We start from the raw sequence: 20,935 nt of genomic DNA, 5'->3' as shown, positions 1-20,935 counted from the left end.
GGCTTTTACTGTCACAAACAATGTAAAAACTCATATCTGCAAACGTGAAAACTCTGGAAACAGAATTTTCGAACCTGCCCCCAGTTGTTCCAAATGAAGAATTTTATCACGTTTTAAATATGTTTGTTAGAAATGTAAAACAGTGCCACACTTTCTAATTTTCAACAACATCAATTGGACATTCAGAAAAAATGGAAATTTACTAGCCCATAAGAAACCTTGGGATAATTAGCGGAGGGAATTAAAAAATCAGTATCATAATTTAGTAAGTGCAGGAAAAAAGGTGCTTCTTCCACTTAAATCTACGTATCTTTGTGAAGCATGTTTTCATTTATTATAACTAAGTAATAAAAGATAGCGAATTCAAAACCAACATCAGAAATTTGTTTCTTGTTTGTTTTATTGGAGTTGATTTACAATATTGTGTTAGTTTCAGGTGTACAGCCAAGTGATTCGGTTATACATACATATATATATATATTCTTTTTCTATTTTCCATTATAATTTATTACAAGATACTGAATACAGTTCCCTGTGCTATACAGTAGATCTCTGTTGTTTACAAACTGGTTTTGATCTCACTGTATCACAAAGTACTAAACCAAAAATTTCACTGATCAAAATCTTAAATCTTATTTCAACGTTTTTCCTTTAAAAACATTTCTTTAATATTAGGAACATATTCAAATATGTCCCTACTAAAGCACAATATCGTATATAAATAAATACAGATATTAATATTCAATATTTTGAAAGTGCCAATATTGGAAACACATGCTCTAAAGTGTTTTCCTGATAGGGGTGCATGATTTATAGTCTGTTATAGAGGATAGCTAATCAGAAACAGCAAAGAAAATGGGTTGGTTTAGTCCTTTATAAAATCTATTAGAGAAAAACACGCTCCCTACCATATACACAACAGGCCAATTCTAAGGGTGCGTGGGCCCTCTTTACGCGAAGTAAACAAATTAGAAAGCTAGTTACCTAAGCACTTTTATGATTGTTCAGCAATGTCATCTATTTGCCTTTGGTTGAAAGTCACGTTTGTGGAGCACAGCCCCAGAGATTCTGATGCAGCAGGAGAACGGGTGTCAGCCCAGGAATCTGGACGGTTAGCGAGTACCCTGCACTGTCAAGGAGCAGTTGCTCATGCGTGGAGATCTAGAGAGTTAAGTGACTTGCCGGTGGTACACAGGTGGTTCCCTAACCAGAGCCAGGACTGGGACGGTCCAGACTCACCTCTTTGGGTCCGTCCTGCTCTTGAAGCGACCATCTGGTGCCGGTCCAGTTTGATATTTGCAGATTGGAGGAAAAGCAACCGATTCAAAGCTTCAGCTGGAAATCGCTCTTCGCTTGCAAAATATCCTTTGAATTTTCTGGTGAGACTCATGCCACAGGCTTTATAGAGCTAACGACAAAAGGTCATTGTTGGGTTTGCTGGCGTTGCCATGTTGCTAGGAGAGCCTCTGCGATGGAATGTCTCAGGCCACACGAGCTTGGAGCCTCCACTCAGCCCCGCCGGGTGCAAAGGATGCCGCCTCTGTGCACGGGGAGTGAGACCGCGCATCCCAAGGCCAAGGCCAGGGCACCCAGTCCTCCCGGACTCTGTGGGAGAAGGATCGAAGACGAACACAAAAAGTCCCCAAGTCACAATAGGGTGCTTACAATATTAAGAAACAAGCATATGTTAAAATTTCAAATATTATTTTGCCTTGTGGTGCCCAAAGCTGCTCGTTTCTCCTTGGCAATAGTTATAACAAAGAGCAGTAAAACGGGCCTAAATGGATATGAACTCACTTTGCTGGAAATAGGCGATGACCTGGCCGCAAGAGTTGACTTGCCGGCCTTGGGAACTCTCCAAGCACGTGGCGCGAGCGCGGGAAGTCAGCCCAGCGGCCTCGCGGGTCAGGTCAGCGAGCACAGGGGAAGACGAGGGTGCACGTACGGAACAGACGCTCCGTACGTCACAATGCGCTAAACGCTGTGCTGGGATGCAGGGCACAGACCCATCTCTTCCAGGCACCAGGATTCCAACCGCCACACTCGTACATCCTAGAAGATATGCCTCCAAGCGTGACGTGTGCTGTGTATACATACGTATATATTTTCAGAGCCAGAGAAAACAGAAAGAGTAAAAGGACACTTCTGACTCACCAGCTAACGTTTTTCAAATGCCTGAAAACTCCTTTGGGGAAAGCGACATAGCTCTTGCGTAGAAAATATAACCCATTTGAATTTTAAAATATCCCTGCAATTTTGGGGGGCAGGATGTGTTTTGTAAACCCCCCAAAGCCGAGTGTGGGTGTCAGTTCTGGAGTCTTCCTGCGGCGTGCTAACGGGAGGCCGTGTCCCCTGCGACCAGGGCTAAGGGCACAGCCACGGGCTCCCACACCTGCTTCTGAGCTCCCAGCACAGGGCCAGAGAAGGGCGAGGGCATGATGGGCTGAGGGCAACTCTACCCTTGGGTGAAACTGGAGAAAAAGAGAAGCGGCCACAGGGAGGATATTCTGGAGTGGTTAGAAGAATGGGGGACCTTCCACTTCAAAAGCTCAGTGGGGACCACAGGGCTCAGGTCCGCCCGGCGCCCCGGGCATGGGGCAGAGCCCCCAGCCCTGCACCCGGCCGCCCCTCCGGCGCATAGTGATGCTCTGGCTAAAAAGCTGAGGGGCGGAGATGCCTCTGGCGGAACTGGGCCCATCCTCACCAGAATCTCCTCGCTAGGACGCTCTGCTGCATTCAGACTGTCTGCACGTCACGGCTGTCACAGGGAATGGTAATACCTGTACATCTCAGGGACCGTGGAGAGCGAAGAGGAGGGAGGTTCCAGGCCCTGCCGAGGTGCCCGACACCTGAGGGCACCCGTCTGTCGATACACTGACAACTGGCACAGAGGCGGGGAAGCTCTGCTGCAGGAATGAAAGCCTGTGCCCCCCACTGAAGGATCTGGAAAGGCAGGCATCTTCTGCGTGGCCCTGAGGTCACGGTGCCGAGGTCTTCTGTTGGGGGAAAGCAGAGACGTGCGAGGCTTGAAGAAGGAGAAGTCTGCAGTCCTGGGGGGGACTGGGAATCCCTGGCAGCTACCCCAAGTGGAAGAGGGCACCCCGGTGCCTGCCCTGCGCCAGGGCAGAAGCTAAGGGGAGCGCCCGTAGCCCTCGGTTTCTCAACTCCGCACCTGTCCTCCCTCTGAGAGGGGAGAGGGCCACAGGCAGAGCCCCTGTGCTGCCTGGCCTGGATCCCGGAACTGGGATGCGGAGAGAGTGGGTTGGGGGTTCCTGCCTCTCCTGTGGTCCCACCTCCGGCTGGGCCATCCTCTGCGCGCCTCCGAGGAACGATGCCACAGGTGAGGAGTGGTTGGCAAGGTGTGTGACAGGGTTTGTATTCGATGGAGGAAGTGAAGGGATAGCGGTGGGCCCATCCACAGAGGGGGACACAGCAAATACTCCATAAGGCGGGTAATCTCCCTTCCTCGTGTATTCTCTGGCCAAGAGGAAATCATTCCATTCACATACTGCAAGTAATCGCCCCGTTACCAAACCCTATGGACTTAAGAGCGTTTTGTGTACATAGCTCAAAGAATCAGGCGCGTGGTTTTCAGTCATGACTGCTTTCGTAATTTCTGCCAGACTAAACAATAAAACTCTCTTCTTGCTTCCAGAGTCTTATCAACGTGAAGCACACTTTATTAGACATTTTTAGTCTCACCTGAGTCCCCAAATAATGGTGCAGGCGGTCAGGACCACGTGTCACAGCTGCAGACAGACAACCCAAGCCCGAAGACTGCCTGCCACGTTTTCTGACCAAGTTCCTCAGAAACACCTTCTTTCCAGTTCAGCTCAGGTGCTTTTTGGCATCAGACAATTTTTCTCACCTCCTAACTCTGTCCCCATCACTTACTTTAACTTGCTTTTATTGAAATAGCGTTGATTTACAATGTGGCGTTAGTTTCAGGTATTCAGCAAAATGATTTAGCTGTTGCCCCGTGGCTAAATCGAGTCCCACCTTGGAGGCTGACGGGTCCCGGAGCTCGGCCGTCCCCAGAGTCTGGAGCGACATGGGGACGACGCATGTGGCAGTGGTTCAGAGGAAGCCAGGTGGCGGTCCCTGCATCCTCATTCCGCCGTGATGCCTGTAACACAGGCGTAGTGACGTAGACGTAGGGACGCCGGTATCACCACGTGTGTGGAATTCTCAGTGAACGAAGATGGAAGAAGCGATGTCAAATGTAACTCGCGCAGGTAAGAAAGAGGTGACGCTCCACAAGGTGACGGGGAAGCGGGGTGTCCGCTGGGGGAGAGACTGGAAAAAACTACTTCAAGCAGGGAGGTGGGAGGGATGCCGCTGGGATGAAGGGGTGATCGCGGATGAAGGGAACCGGTGTTGGCTGTCAGCCCCGCCGGACTCACCTGAGGGACCCCCGAGCTGCGCCGGAGCCCTGTGGGTGACCACTCTCTCCTCACACACACCTGCAACTCCTTCCAGGCACAGAGGCGAGCGGCTCCAACTGAGAAAACTGGGGACAAAGAAACAGAAATGAAGCGCCACGGGATGGCATTTGGGTCCGTCCCCCAAGCTCCACGGTGCCCCCTGTGCGCCCAGCGCTGCCCCAAATCCTAGGAGCCGACAGGTGTGAGTGTGGCTCCTGCCCTCAAGGAGCGGATGCAGAGGGGGGAGGACGCGGTCAGCGGCGCACCTGTGAGGACGGACAAGCCCGGACCATAGCGGGCAACGGGCGGGGACGTGCATTCTCCCTGCAGCCTCCCCTTAGAGCTCTCAGCGGGGAAAAATCAGGGGCCCGTGACTTTCCTGATCACATTTAGACGTGAGAAACGTCCCAGTCATTTAAATCTCAGAACACCAGCTCATTTCAGTGATTTATGTCGCCAGGCAAGTGTGATAATCAAAAGCTCCACAGTTCATTGCACAGGAAAACTTCGCCGGCCCCTCCCCCTGGCACGGACCGCGGGCTGAGGGCAGCAGCGGCGAGGTGCCCCCCAGCTGGCCCACCCCCAGCTGTGGCTCGGATTCCTGCCTACCGCGGAGAGGGGTGAGGCAGCGGGGATGAGGGAGAAGGTCAGGGAGCCGGGAGCTGCTCCAGGACCACCAGCGGCAGTGCATCGGCCTCTCTCTCTCTCTCTCGGCCCCGCTTAAGTTCCAGCAGCTTCTTTCTCGCGCGATGCCTTCAGTGGTTCTCCCAGACCGTCCAGCCCGCCCCCCCCCCACCGTCCCCAGCTCGGCCCCAGTCCAGCCGGGGTCTCACCGCAGCCCCTTCTGCTGGGTGCATCCCCTCTGGCTGGCCACTCTCCACTCTTGCCTCGGCTCCTGGACTCTACGGTCGCGTCCTACTAGGGTCGCCCCACTCTCTACCTGGCCCCCCTGCTCCCTCCTTCTGCTGAACGGGCCTCATCCCGCCATCTGGAAACGCTGTGAGCCCCCTGCCCACCAACTCTGAGCGCAAGCTGGTCCCCGGGCGGCCGCCTCTCCTTGCTTGGCCATCAGGGTGGCTGACCCCCCAGGCTCTCCCTCCAGACTCAGCCAGGCTCCAGCCCACTGTGTCCCGCCAGCTTCAGGGACATAGGTTAAGCCTCCAGTACTTCCTCAAAGCCCCTGTGTACAGTTTTGAGGGAGTCACCCCGTTCTCCCGGGTGGGACCCGCCGCGTAGCCTTCTCCCCCCAGTTCTCTCCTGGGTGGGACCCGCCGCGTAGCCTTCTCCCCCTAATTCTCTCCTGGGTGGGACCCGCCGCGTAGCCTTCTCCCCCTAATTCTCTCCTGAGCACTGCAGTTCTTTCCTCAGCTCCTGCGTCACCCTGTACCGTCTGGAGGTGGGTGGTGGGCTGAAGGTATAGAAACCTGGTCTTCACGAGCATTCCTTGCAAAGCTTGCAGCTCACTTTGGAACATTTTATCTATTGCTTGTGGCCTCGGTTGAAACGGAGGCTAAAGGTTCCAATTTAGCAACCTTAGCGCATCCCTCTTCCCCCCAGGGCGTCGCATGTACAGAAAATGGAAACATCTGTGTGGTCCTCTAGGGTCAGTGGATGTGCCGTTGGCAGCTGGAGGTGACTGGCCAGGAGCTCCAGCTACTCGAGGCCCAGCTGGACACCTCAAGGCCCGAGGGCGCGCCTGGGATCTATCTGCGTGCCCGACGTGCTACGTCACGTTGGTTGGGAAGCTGTGCGCTAGACGGTGCACGAGGCCCGGAGTGAAGCAGAAAAGCACACGATTCAGCTGAGCTGCGGCGTGAAGCCACCCAGAGGCGGTGATGCCTGGGCTGGGTTTTGAAGGATGAAGCAGAGTTCCTAGGCAGCCAAGTAGGGCAGAGGCATTCTGGATAACTCAGTGACTTGGTGCAGCTGGAGAATTCAAGTGTGCGTCAGGCAGAAGGGGACCTGGCTGGGCAAGAGGCCGCAGGCTCTGATTGCGCAAGGGCTCCTGGGAGGCCTCTCCCTCAAGACTTACTCACAGCTGTTACCTTCAGCAGTCTCAGCGTCACCTCGGCCTCACGCCTTCATAATTCACATCTGATGAATTACCTTTCAACTCTTTTTCACGTGACCCCCTCCACTCCTTCCCCGCCCTCACTGCCATGGTCATACCCAGGGTCTTCTTTCTCCCACCTGTAAAGGAGGACCTCCTCCCGTCTCCCTTGCCCACCTGCCCCTCTCCCCATCCACTGTCTGCACTGCAGCCACAGTGATGTTAAGACATCCAGGCCGCTTAGCCGCCCCCGCCCCCTGCAATCACCTCACATCTCACTCGGTGAAGCCCCTGCCTTGCCGTGAGCCTGCCCAGACCCACACGCCCCACAGCCTGCTGCCTGTGGGACCACCCGCCCCCCCTCCCCTGTCCCCTCTGCTCCAGCCGCGTCAGCCTCCTGGCTCTTCCTCAGACTGGCCAAGCACACCTACCTCAGGGCCTTTGCACTCACTCTTCCCTATTTTCGGAGAGCTGATACCTCAAGTATTCTCCTCTTCTTCAAAGTCTCAAACACCACTTTATAAGAGACCATCTGTAAACAACAGCAGCCCTGCCCACGACTCTCCCCTCCCCCCACCCCACCCCACCCCCACTTCATCTTCCTCCAGAGCATTGATACCTCGTGGCCTGTGGCACATTTATTTGATTACTGCCTGCCTGGCAGAATGTGAGTTCACGAGGGTGGGACTTGGTCCTCTTCCCTAAATAATCCCCCACGGCTGGCTGGTAGGAGGCTCGCAAATGATGGACCAGTCAAGAGGTGTGGGAGGAGATGAAGAACGTCCGACTCACTTTACACCCAAGGGCTCTTCAGCCTGGAGAAGCTGTCTCCTTTGATACCAATCATTTATTGAACATTTATTGAAACATTTTACATGTATCACCCCAGCTAGTCTCTGCAGTAATCTACGAAATATATATGATTTCTAGCCCCCCTTGCAATACAATGTGGGTTTTACAGTAAAGTAAATCATATAATAAGACATTCAAACATACAACAAAATATACTTTAAATTGCATTTACTCCTGCAACTTGTTTATCTTTCCTGATCTTTTTTTTTTTTTTTTTTTTTTGCAGTATGCGGGCCTCTCACTGTTGTGGCTTCTCCCGTTGTGGAGCACAGGCTCCGGACGCACAGGCTCAGCGGCCATGGCTCACGGGCCCAGCCGCTCCGCGGCATGTGGGATCTTCCCGGACCGGGACACGAACACGCGTCCCCGGCATCGGCAGGCGGACTATCAACCACTGCGCCACCAGGGAAGCCCTTTCCTGATCTTTTTCTGTGTACACAAAAGGGCACATATATTGGACTGGGAGTTTGTGTGTGTTTTCACCTGCTTGTTTTGTTTTTTCCTTTATAAAAGTGACACCCTGCTACGGACATCGTTATACGGTGTAATGCGTCTCAGAGATTTTTGTCATGAAAGTTAACAAGATACACCTTACTCTTTCTCTTGGTTTCTTCCATAGGATACACCACGATGTGTTCGGTTCATCACCTACTGGTTCACATTTGCGTTGGATTTTTTGTATTAAAAACAATTCTGTCTACAAATAACAAATGCTGGAGAGGGTGTGGAGAAAAGGGAGCCCTCCTGCACTGTTGGTGGGAATGTAAGTTGGTGCAGCCACTATGGAGAACAGTATGGAGGTTCCTCAGAAAACTAAAAACAGAGCTACCATATGATCCTGCAATCCCACTCTGAGGCATATATCCAGACAAAACTCTAATTCAGAAAAATACACGTACCCCTATGTTCACAGCAGCACTATTCACAACATCCAAGACATGGAAACAACCTAAATGTCCATCGACAAATGAATGGAAGATGGCGGAAGAGTAAGACGCGGAGATCACCTTCCTCCCCACAGATACACCAGAAATACATCTACGCGTGGAACAACTCCTACGGAGCACCTACTGAACGCTGGCAGAAGACCTCAGACCTCCCAAAAGGCAAGGAACCCCCCACGTACCTGGTTAGGGCAAAAGAAAAAACTAAACAGAGACAAAAGGATAGGGACGGGTCCTGCACCAGCGGGAGAGAGCTGTGAAGGAGGAAAAGTGTCCACACACTAGGAAGCCCCTTCGCGGGTGGAGACTTCGGGAGGCGGAGTGGGGGAGCTTGGGAGCCGCGGAGGAGAGCACAGCAGCAGGGGTGCGGAGGGCAAAGCGGACAGACTCCAGCGCAGAGGATCGGGCCGACCGGAACTTGCCAGCCGAGAGGCTTGTCTGCTCGCCCGCCGGGGCGGGCGGGACTGGGAGCTGAGGCTCCGGCTTTTGTCGGAGCACCGGGAGAGGACTGGGGTTGGCGGCGTGAACACAGCCTGCAGGGCGTTAGTGCACCGCGAGAGAGTCCGGGGAAAAGTCTGGACCTGCCGAAGAGGCAAGAGACTTTTACGTCCCTCTTTGTTTCCTGGTGCACGAGGAGAGGGGATTAAGAACGCTGCTTGAGAGAGCTCCAGGGACGGGCGCTAGCCGCGGCTAGAAGTGCGGAGCCCAGACACAGACATGAGACGCTAGGGCCGCTGCTGCCGCCACCAGGAGGCCTGTGTGCGAACACAGGTCACTAGCCACACGCCCTTCCGGGGAGCCTGTGCAGCCCGCCACTGCCGGGGTCCCGGGATCCAGGGACAACTCCCCCGGGAGAACGCACGGCGCGCCTCAGGCTGCAACGTCACGCCGGCCTCTGCCGCCGCAGGCCCGCCCCACACTCCGTGACCCTCCCTACCCCCCGGCCTGAGTGAGCCAGAGCCTCCGAATCAGCGGCTCCTTTAACCCCGTCCTGTCTGAGCAAAGAACAGACGCCCTCCGGCGACCTACACGCACAGGCGGGGCCAAATCCAAAGCTGAGCCCCTGGGAACTGTGAGAACAAAGAAGAGAAAGGGAAATCTCTCCCAGCAGCCTCAGGAGCAGCGGATTAAAGCTCCACAATCAACTTGATATACCCTGCATCTGTGGAATACCTGAATAGACAACGAATCATCCCAAATTAAGAAGCCCTGTGGATGAAAGGCTCTTGGGGCTGCAGCCAGGAGTCAGTGCTGTGCCTCTGAGGTGGGAGAACCAACTTCAGGACACTGGTCCACAAGAGGCCTCCCAGCTGCACATAATATCAAACAGCAAAAATCTCCGAGAGATCTCCATCTCAACGCCAGCACCCAGCTTCACTCAACGACCAGCAAGCCACAGGGCTGGACATCCTATGCCAAACAACTAGCAAGACAGGAACACAACCCCACCCATTAGCAGAGAGGCTGCCCAAAATCATAATAAGTCTACAGACACCCCAAAACACATCACCAGACGTGGACCTGCCCACCAGAAAGACAAGATCCAGCCTCATCCACCAGAACACAGGCCCTAGTCCCCTCCACCAGGAAGCCTACACAACCCACTGAACCAACCTTAGCCACTGGGGACAGACACAAAAAACAACAGGAACTACGAACCTTCAGCCTGCAAAAAAGGAGACCCCAAACACAGTAAGATAAGCAAAATGAAAAGACAGAAAAACACACCGCAGATGAAGGAGCAAGATAAAAACCCACCAGACCTAACAAATGAAGAGGAAATAGGCAGTCTACCTGAAAAAGAATTCAGAATAATGATAGTAAGGTTGATCCGAAATCTTGGAGATAGAATGGACAATAGAATGGACAAAATGCAAGAATCAGTTAACAAGGACCTAGAAGAACTAAAGATGAAACAAGCAATTATAAACAACACAATAAATGAAATTAAAAGTACTCTAGATGGGATCAATAGCAGAATAACTGAGGCAGAAGAACGGATAAGTGACCTGGAAGATAAAATAGTGGAAATAACCAATGCAGAGCAGAATAAAGAAAAAAGAATGAAAAGAACTGAGGACAGTCTCAGAGACCTCTGGGACAACATTAAACGCACCAACATTCGAATTATAGGGGTTCCAGAAGAAGAAGAGAAAAAGAAAGGGACTGAGAAAATATTTGAAGAGATTATAGTTGAAAACTTCCCTAATATGGGAAAGGAAATAGTTAATCAAGTCCAGGAAGCACAGAGAGTCCCATACAGGATAAATCCAAGGAGAAATACGCCAAGACACATATTAATCAAACTGCCAAAAATTAAATACAAAGAAAACATATTAAAAGCAGCAAGGGAAAAACAACAAATAACGCATAAGGGAATCCCCATAAGGTTAACAGCTGATCTCTCAGCAGAAACCCTACAAGCCAGAAGGGAGTGGCAGGACATACTGAAAGTGATGAAGGAGAAAAACCTGCAGCCAAGACTACTCTACCCAGCAAGGATCTCATTCAGATTTGATGGAGAAATTAAAACCTTTACAGACAAGCAAAAGCTGAGAGAGTTCAGCACCACCAAACCAGCTTTACAACAAATGCTAAAGGATCTTCTCTAGGCAAGAAACACAAGAGAAGGAAAAGACCTATAATAACGAACCCAAAACAATTTAGAAAATGGGAATAGGAACATACATATCGATGATTACCTTAAATGTAAATGGACTAAATGCTCCCACCAAAAGACACAGATTAGCTGAATGGATACAAAAACAAGACCCTTATATATGCTGTCTACAAGAGACCCACTTCAGACCTAGAGACACATACAGACTGAAAGTAAGGGGATGGAAAAAGATATTCCATGCAAATGGAAACCAAAAGAAAGCTGGAGTAGCAATTCTCATATCAGACAAAATAGACTTTAAAATAAGGACTATTAAAAGAGACAAAGAAGGACACTACATAATGATCAAGGGATCGATCCAAGAAGAAGATATAACAATTGTAAATATTTATGCACCCAACATAGGAGCACCTCAATACATAAGGCAAATACTAACAGCCATAAAAGGGGAAATCGACAGTAACACATTCATAGTAGGGGACTTAAACACCCCACTTTCACCCATGGACAGATCATCCAAAATGAAAATAAATAAGGAAACACAAGCTTTAAATGACACATTAAACAAGATGGACTTAATTGATATTTATAGGACACTCCATCCAAAAACAACAGAATACACATTTTTCTCAAGTGCCCATGGAACATTCTCCAGGATAGATCATATCTTAGGTCACAAATCAAGCCTTGGTAAATTTAAGAAAATTGAAATTGTATCAAGTATCTTTTCTGACCACAACGCCATGAGACTAGATATCAATTACAGGAAAAGATCTGTAAAAAATACAAACACATGGAGGCTAAACAATACACTACTTAATAATGAAGTGATCACTGAAGAAATCAAAGAGGAAATCAAAAAATACCTAGAAACAAATGACAATGGTGACACAACGACCCAAAACCTGTGGGATGCAGCAAAAGCAGTTCTAAGGGGGAAGTTTATAGCAATACAAGCCCACCTTAAGAAGCAGGAAACATCTCGAATAAACAACCTAACCTTGCACCTCAAGCAATTAGAGAAAGAAGAACAAAAAAACCCCAAAGTTAGCAGGAGGAAAGAAATCATAAAAATCAGATCAGAAATAAATGAAAAAGAAATGAAGGAAACGATAGCAAAGATCAATAAAACTAAAAGCTGGTTCTTTGAAAGGATAAACAAAATTGATAAACCATTAGCTAGACTCATGAAGAAAAAAAGGGAGAAGACTCAAATCAATAGAATTAGAAATGAAAAAGGAGAAGTAACAACTGACACTGCAGAAATACAAAATATCATGAGAGATTACTACAAGCAACTCTATGCCAATAAAATGGACAACCTGGAAGAAATGGACAAATTCTTAGAAAGGCACAACCTGCCAAGACTGAATCAGGAAGAAATAGAAAATATGAACAGACCAATCACAAGCACTGAAATTGAAACTGTGATTAAAAATCTTCCAACAAGCAAAAGCCCAGGACCAGATGGCTTCACAGGCGAATTCTATCAAACATTTAGAGAAGAGCTATCACCTATCCTTCTTAGACTCTTCCAAAATATAGCAGAGGGAGGAACACTCCCCAACTCATTCTACGAGGCCACCATCACCCTGATACCAAAACCAGACAAGGATGTCACAAAGAAAGAAAACTACAGGCCAATATCACTGATGAACATAGATGCAAAGATCCTCAACAAAATACTAGCAAACAGAATCCAACAGCACATTAAACGGATCATACACCATGATCAAGTGGGGTTTATTCCAGGAATGCAAGGATTCTTCAATATACGCAAATCAATCAACGTGATACACCATATTAACAAATTGAAGGAGAAAAACCATATGATCATCTCAATAGATGCAGAGAAAGCTTTTGACAAAATTCAACACCCATTTATGATAAAATCCCTGCAGAAAGTAGGCATAGAGGGAACTTTCCTCAACATAATAAAGGCCATATATGACAAGCCCACAGCAAACATCATCCTCAATGGTGAAAAACTGAAAGCATTTCCACTAAGATCAGGAACAAGACAAGGTTGCCCACTCTCACCACTCTTATTCAACATAGTTTTGGAAGTTTTAGCCACATCAATCAGAGAAGAAAAGGAAATAAAAGGAATCCAAATCGGAAAAGAAGAAGTAAAGCTGTCACTGTTTGCAGATGACATGATCCTATACATAGAGAACCCTAAAGATGCTACCAGAAAACTACTAGAGCTAATCAATGAATTTGGTAAAGTTGCAGGATACAAAATTAATGCACAGAAATCTCTGGCATTCCTATATACTAATGATGAAAAATCTGAAAGTGAAATCAAGAAAACACTCCCATTTACTATCGCAACAAAAAGAATAAAATACCTAGGAATAAACCTACCTAAGGAGACAAAAGACCTGTATGCAGAAAATTATAAGACACTGATGAAAGAAATGAAAGATGATACAAATAGATGGAGAGATATACCATGTTCTTGGATTGGAAGAATCAACATTGTGAAAATGACTCTACTACCCAAAGCAATCTACAGATTCAATGCAATCCCTATCAAACTACCACTGGCATTTTTCACAGAACTAGAACAAAAAATTTCACAATTTGTATGGAAACACAAAAGACCCCGAATAGCCAAAGCAATCTTGAGAACGAAAAATGGAGCTGGAGGAATCAGGCTTCCTGACTTCAGACTATACTACAAAGCTACAGTAATCAAGACATTATGGTACTGGCACAAAAACAGAAATATAGATCAATGGAACAGGATAGAAAGCCCAGAGATAAACCCACGCACATATGGTCACCTTATCTTTGACAAAGGAGGCAGAAATGTACAGTGGAGAAAGGACAGCCTATTCAATAAGTGGTGCTGGGCAAACTGGACAGCTACATGTAAAAGTATGAGATTAGATCACTCCCTAACACCATACACAAAAATAAGCTCAAAATGGATTAAAGACCTAAATGTAAGGCCAGAAACTATCAAACTCTTAGAGGAAAACATAGGCAGAACACTCTATGACATAAATCACAGCAAGGTCCTTTTTGACCCACCTCCTAGAGAAATGGAAATAAAAACAAAAGTAAACAAATGGGACCTAATGAAACTTAAAAGCTTTTGCACAGCAAAGGAAACCATAAAGAAGACAAAAAGACAACCCTCAGAATGGGAGAAAATATTTGCAAATGAAGCAACTGACAAAGGATTAATCTCCAAAATTTACAAGAGCTCATGCAGCTTAATAACAAAAAAACAAACAACCCAATCCAAAAATGGGCAGAAGACCTAAATAGACATTTCTCCAAAGAAGATATACAGAGTGCCAACAAACACATGAAAGAATGCTCAACATCACTAATCATTAGAGAAATGCAAATCAAAACTACAATGAGATATCATCTCACACCAGTCAGAATGGCCATCATCAAAAAATCTAGAAACAACAAATGCTGGAGAGGGTGTGGAGAAAAGGGAACCCTCTTACACTGTTGGTGGGAATGTAAATTGATACAGCCACTGTGGAGAACAGTATGGAGGTTCCTTAAAAAGCTACAAATAGAACTACCATATGACCCAGCAATCCCACTACTGGGCATATACCCTGAGAAAGCCATAATTCAAAAAGAGTCATGTACCAAAATGTTCATTGCAGCTCTATTTACAATAGCCCAGAGATGGAAACAACCTAAGTGTCCATCATCGGATGAATGGATAAAGAAGATGTGGCACATATATACAATGGAATATTACTCAGCCATAAAAAGAGATGAAATTGAGCTATTTGTAATGAGGTGGATAGACCTAGAGTCTGTCATACAGAGTGAAGTAAGTCAGAAAGAGAGAGACAAATACCGTATGCTAACACATATATATGGAATTTAAGAAAAAAAAAAGTCATGAAAAACCTAGGGGTGAAACAGGAATAAAGACACAGACTTACTAGAGAATGGACTTGAGGCTATGGGGAGGGGGAAGGGTAAACGGTGACAAAGCGATAAAGAGGCATGGACATATATACACTACTAAACGTAAGGTAGATAGCTAGTGGGAAGCAGCCGCATAGCACAGGGAGATCAGCTCGGTGCTTTGTGACCGCCTGGAGGGGTGGGATAGGGAGGGTGGGAGGGAGGGAGACGCAAGCGGGAAGAGATATGGGAACATATGTGTATATATAACTGATTCATTTTGTTGTGAAGCTGAAACTAACATACCATTGTAAAGCAATTATACTCCAATAAAGATGTTTAAAAAAAAAAAAAACAAATGAATGGATAAAGAAGATGTGGTACATATATACGATGGAATACTACTCAGCCACAAAAAGGAATGATATAACGCCATTTGCAGCAACATGGATGGACCTAGAGATTATTATCACTAAGCAAAGTAAGTCAGAAAGAGAAAGACAAATACCATATGGTATCAGTTATATATGGAATCTAAAACATGACACAGATGAACCTATCTATGAAACAGAAACAGACCCACAGACACAGAAACAGACTTGTGGTCTCCAAGGTGGGGTGGGGGAGGGATGGAGTGGGAGTTTGGGATGAGCAGATGCAAACTAGTATACATAGGATGGATAGACAACAAGGTCCTACTGTACAGCACAGGGAACTATATTCAGTATCCTGTGATAAACCGTCATGGAAAAGAAGATGAAAAAGAATGTGTGTGTATATATATGTGTGTGTGTGTGTATATATATATATATATATATGTTACTGAATCACTTCTGTACAGCAGAAATTAACACAACACTGTAAACCAATTATATTTCAATTAAAAAAATTGAAAACAATTATGTAATAAAACCTGTCTTCCTATATATATTGTTGATCAGGGCCCAGGTAGGTTAGTGTATATCAGAAGGGACATTCCTAGACTTGATTCCTAAGTCAGCAAATAGGCACATATCACTGATATATTAGAATCTGGTACGACGGCTGTGGTCTCTGTAGCAGGTGTGGCCAGTGCCTCACCTACATCTCTCCACCCACCATTGCCAGGCAGGCTGTCCTGACTCTTTGCCTGAGGCTTCCCAGAGCCACCAGACCTTGCTCGGTCTGTGTGTGAGCCATGGAACGAACACCCCAGAGCAGACTTCAATCAGTGACCCACAGGAGCTCACGGACACGCACCCGTCGGAGGGTTAACTGCGTTTTGAGTCTTTCACTGGATCTCGGCGTTCCTTTGCTCTCAGTGGTAACCTGATTGGCAGACACTGTTGGTCGACCGCCTTCCCTTTCCTACCAGCTCTTCTCGTCCTCCATTCCCTGCCCATGTTTCTCAAGTTCACCACCAAAATGAACCCTCACGCTCAAATCCCTGTCCTGGTGTCTGCTTCTGGAGAGCCAAAACTAAGACACCCTGATTTATTTCTGGGGGAAAAAAAAGAGTTTTTTCTCTAAATAAAGGTGATGCACGAACCTGGTACTTTTTAAGTATAAAAAGATAGAATATGAAAGGTAAACATCTTTCACCTCCCAACCTCTAGTCTCTCTACCCAACAGTAATGCCTGTTCACAGTGTCCTTTATTTCTTTCCAGAAAAAGACATGACTACACAAATATATACACACATCCTTTTAAATTTACATAAGTGGAATAATTCTAAACACTGTGCCTGGAACCTTTTTCCCATGTAATGCTATAGTCTTGGAGACATTTTTATTTGCACATACAAGGTCTTTAAGTAACAGTTTAACTGCCTTATGTTTTGTGGCCACCCCATAGGTTTCCAACCAGTCTCCTATGAGAGAACATTTATTGTATCTAATATTACACAGGTACAACCATGCTGTGACAAACGTTTTTGTACACAGACCTTAGCTCATTTAAAAAAAAAATTATTTATTTATTCATTTTTGGCTGCATTGGGTCTTTGTTGCTGAGTGCAGGCTTTCTCTAGCTGGGGTGAGCGGGGGCTACTCTTTGCTGCGGTGCGTGGGCTTGTCACTGCGGTGGCTTCTCCTGTTGCGGAGCACGGGCTCTAGGCACACGGGCTTCAGTAGTCGTGGCTCGCGGGCTCTAGAGCACAGTCTCAATAGTTGTGGCATGCGGGCCCGGTAGTTGTGGCTCACGGGCTCTAGAGCGCAGGCTCAGTAGTTGTGGCGCACGGGCTTAGCTGCTCCACCGCATGTGGGATCTTCCCGGACCAGGGATCAAACCCGTGTCCCCTGCACTGGCAGGTGGATTCTTATCCACTGCGCCACCAGGAAAGTCCCTCAGTTTAAAAATTTTAAATAAATTCATAACAGAACTGCTGGGTCAAGGGGTATATGCATTTTAACTTATTTTTCTATTTTAGATACTACTGTTTTCCCTCTTGAAGTTAATTGCTTTGATTTACACTCTTATCAACAGTGTGTGAATGCCTGTTTCCCATGGCTTCCCTGACACTGGGGTTATCAAACATTTTAACATTTACTAATCTGTTAGACGCCATATCATTTTACTGTGGTTTCTACTTGTTCATATCCTTGACCCATTTCTCAATTGCATTTTTTTGTCCTCTTTTTGATTTCTAAGAGCTTTTAATTAAATAATTTTTTGAGGTAACACTGGTTTATAATGTTAGGTAAGTTTCACGTGTACAACGTTACATTTCTACTTCTGTGTACCCTACAGCGAGCTCACCACCAAAATTTTAGTTTCCAGCTGTGACTATACGGTTGACCCCCTTTATCTCTTTTGCCATCCCACGCCCGACCCCTTCCTCTGTGGTAACCACTACTCTGTTCTCTGTATCGACCTGTTTGTCTTTGTTTGGTCTGATTTGTTCACTTATTTTGTTTGTTTGTCTTCTACATTCCACCTACGAGTCAAATCACATGATATTCATCTTACTTTGTCTGACTTATTTCACTTAGCGTAATAGCATCAAGGTCCATCCAGGTTTTTGACAAATGCCAAGATTTTATCTTTATGGCTGAGTAGTATTCTGTCGTATATATATACCACATCTTCTTTATCCATTCATCCGTTATGAGCACTTAGGTTGTTTCCATATCTTGGCTGTTGTAAATAATGATGTGATTTACACAGGGGTGCATATACCTTTTCTGACTAGTTTCTGAGAGCTTCTTTATTGAGTATGGCTACTAACCTGCTAGATACGGCACTTATATTTTCTCCCATTCTATGAATTCCCTTGAACTTTATTCTAATGAAATATTTTCTTATACAAAGGTCTTAAAGTATTAAATCAAGTCTGCTCATTCTTCTTTTTTTTTCCTCCATAGTTTCTGGATTCTATATCATGCTTAAGTCCATCCTGCCCCAAGTTTATAAAAGTATCCATCTATGTATCTCCTAGTTCTTTAAGATTTCACTTCTGTATTTAGGTCACTAATCCAGCTGGAGTTTATTTTTGTGGATGGTGTTTGTTGTTGGAAGAAACTACAGAGAAGTGGGAGTGGGGCAGAGAGAACAGGCCAAGAAGAGAGTGCTTGGGTGGTGTCTCCACTGATCAGAACCAGCTGATGGCCTTCCTAGGGAGGGTGAACTCGGTCCTTTTCTAGGGCTGTTGTCAGCGGTGTGATGGAGCCAGCCTGGCCAAATTATTACATACAGCCATTATTATAAGTTGAATCCTACAACATCATTATTAAATTATACTTCTGTAAAAAGGTAAAAATATTCCAAATTCATCATTTTCTAATTATTTTACTGTGTTTTACTATTACCTGTGTTTCTAAGGTTATTTACTTGTATCGGATGTAATACGGTGGAAATACGACGTAAGGAGATGTCTTGTTGGAAGCTCAAATAGGCCATGGAGGGAGCATATACGCCATGGAAATTGGCAAATGCTACCAGTCAGAGTCTTTCTTTTTTCTCTGGGGATCCAGTTGTTAAGCATCTACCAGCACACCACTGACTTTGCCCATCTCCAGATACGTCTATTCAGAGAGGAGCTGCTGTGCTGGAGAGGAACCTCGAGCATCAATTATGGAGTCAGACTGGAGGACACTGAGATCCCTTCCAGTCCTAACATGCTATGATTCTGCGATGCTCATAATGACTCTCGATGGCTATGCTGCCAGGGGGAATTTAGCTCAGAAGAATCTGCTTTTAGGGGGTTTCTCCACGGTCTCCACATTGCTAACCTGGATCTCATTTTGGTGTAACTCAGTCCCTTGATGGGTCCTGCACAGGATTTTTCCCTGTGATACCTCAGATCTGGATGCCAGGGCGGCAACTCAGAGCTCTAGATAGAATTATTAATCACCATCCCTCTGTTTTTCACTTGATATTGTGTTCTGCAAAGATCTGAGTCCTCTTTAAATTCTATTAAAGTAGCCACAGCGTACTAACCACCTTACTTCCTCCCTGCCACATGGCCGCTCCTGTTCTGTAGAAAGTAAAAGAAAGTTGGAGGAAAGAGAAGCAGAAGATGAGCTTGGGACCCTACACCAACTCTTGGAGCAATGGAAGCCTTCTTCCCAGTTATAAACAAGGGCTTTTGTTTGGTCTTCATACATCACTTTTTCAGAAGAAGCTACAACACTTAAAAGGTACATAAAAGTCACAGGAAAAAACGTAATATTCAAGGAGCTCTTATGAGAACCTTCTCACTTGGAATTGGAGAAAGTTACTTTTTTCTGCTTCAACATTTTCTTTTAAAGATAGAGAGGCCTTTTAAAAGTGTTTACCACACAGTTAGAAATTCCTACGGAATCAATCACAATAATAATTTTATGCACTGTTCATCCTGGACCAAATCCATCTACCATATTAATAATGTTTGGGGGGTGGAGGTTGCTTTCACCAAGAGTTTTCTCTTTCACAAATACTCCTTAGAAGTCATTTTGCCCACATTTCACAGATGGTCAGACTGTCTCTCAAACATTCCAAGCTAATTTCCAATTTCTCTCCTCTCCCTCTTGCTGCCCAGTTCAGTGATGCTTTATTCTTCAGGACTCAGAACTCCTATTTTCTGTACCACTAATTGGTGCCTAATCATACCTTCCCTTGTGACCTGATGCTGTTAAGTCCATTTCTACTGCCTATGGTTTTACCCCAGCATTTAGATAAGAGGTTTCTATCCTGGGATACACGGACCCCTTGAGACTTCAGGGAAACTGGGGATGTCATGAACTTATAAGTAAAATTTTGTGTGTATGTGCTTTTTTAGGGGCAAAATTTCTTATCTTTCATCAGATCCTCCAGAGGCTTTTTGACCCAACAGTTTCGTCTCCTGGAGAACAGAAACTAGATGCTATTCTTCGTTGTATTTTCCACAGTACCTTCAATAACTCAGCTCAGTAACTGAATGGGCACACGGTCGATCTAATGTTTCCACTTATTTGCTACCAGTGAATCCCTAATTTTCCAAACGAAGAAAGAGGGACAACGTGGCTTGTCTGTTTCCATCTCACAGTTGAGCATATATGGAGATAATAGATGTTTAAATGTTTGGAAAAATATAAAACAATACCGTACAAGTATGAGAGCTCACCTTGAGACAGGGAATAAAGGAAGTCTGCACTGATGAAATTCTCTGTCATTTGACTACCTTTTAAGAATCTTCCAGAGAAGCAGAGCTTGGGAAATGTCTTCTCCCTTGACACCAACTTCAGCTGCATCTGTTTTATCAATACCTCCTCTCACCCAACAGCTTGTCAATGAAAATTGCTTCATCCCCTGGTCATTACTCTCCATTCACTGATGATTTTTATTTCCTGATTGACTCTCATTCTCTCCAATACTATTCCCGCTCTAATGCTTGGTGATATCAGTACTCTCTCAGATACCCCTTGCAATACCCTAGCCTCTCATCTCCCGAACCTTCTCTCCTCCAATGATTTGTCCTCTACCCCACTTAAGCCACTCACTCCCACAGTCATACCTAGACCTTGTCTTTACCAGTAACTACACTCCTTCTGTGTAGGTAATGATCCTGCCACCCAAAGATGTCTACACTCTAATCCCTAGAATCTATGAATATGTTGCATTACGTGGCAAAGGGGAATAAAGGTTGCAGACAGAATTAAGGTTGTTAATCAGCTGACCTTAAACAGAGAGAGTATACTGCAGTACCCGGGTGGACCTA

At 46.1% G+C, this 20,935-nt stretch overlaps 1 long non-coding RNA gene across 1 annotated transcript in view; it reads right to left on the bottom strand.

Annotated features, from left to right (window-relative positions):
- The window catches only part of LOC141278120 (uncharacterized), a 170,424-nt gene that overhangs the window by 105,078 nt on the left and 44,411 nt on the right, over positions 1-20,935 (bottom strand). The window contains exons 3-4 of the long non-coding RNA XR_012330455.1: positions 4,404-4,510; positions 1,240-4,296 (exon numbers count right to left, since the gene is read on the bottom strand). This is a non-coding gene — a long non-coding RNA (uncharacterized lncRNA). The remainder of the gene's footprint in view (positions 1-1,239; positions 4,297-4,403; positions 4,511-20,935) is intronic.

The sequence above is a fragment of the Tursiops truncatus genome, chromosome 2 (genome assembly GCF_011762595.2).
Source record: "Tursiops truncatus isolate mTurTru1 chromosome 2, mTurTru1.mat.Y, whole genome shotgun sequence".
Classification (NCBI taxonomy): Eukaryota; Metazoa; Chordata; class Mammalia; order Artiodactyla; family Delphinidae; genus Tursiops; species Tursiops truncatus.
This window is presented reverse-complemented; position numbering and strand designations above follow the sequence as displayed.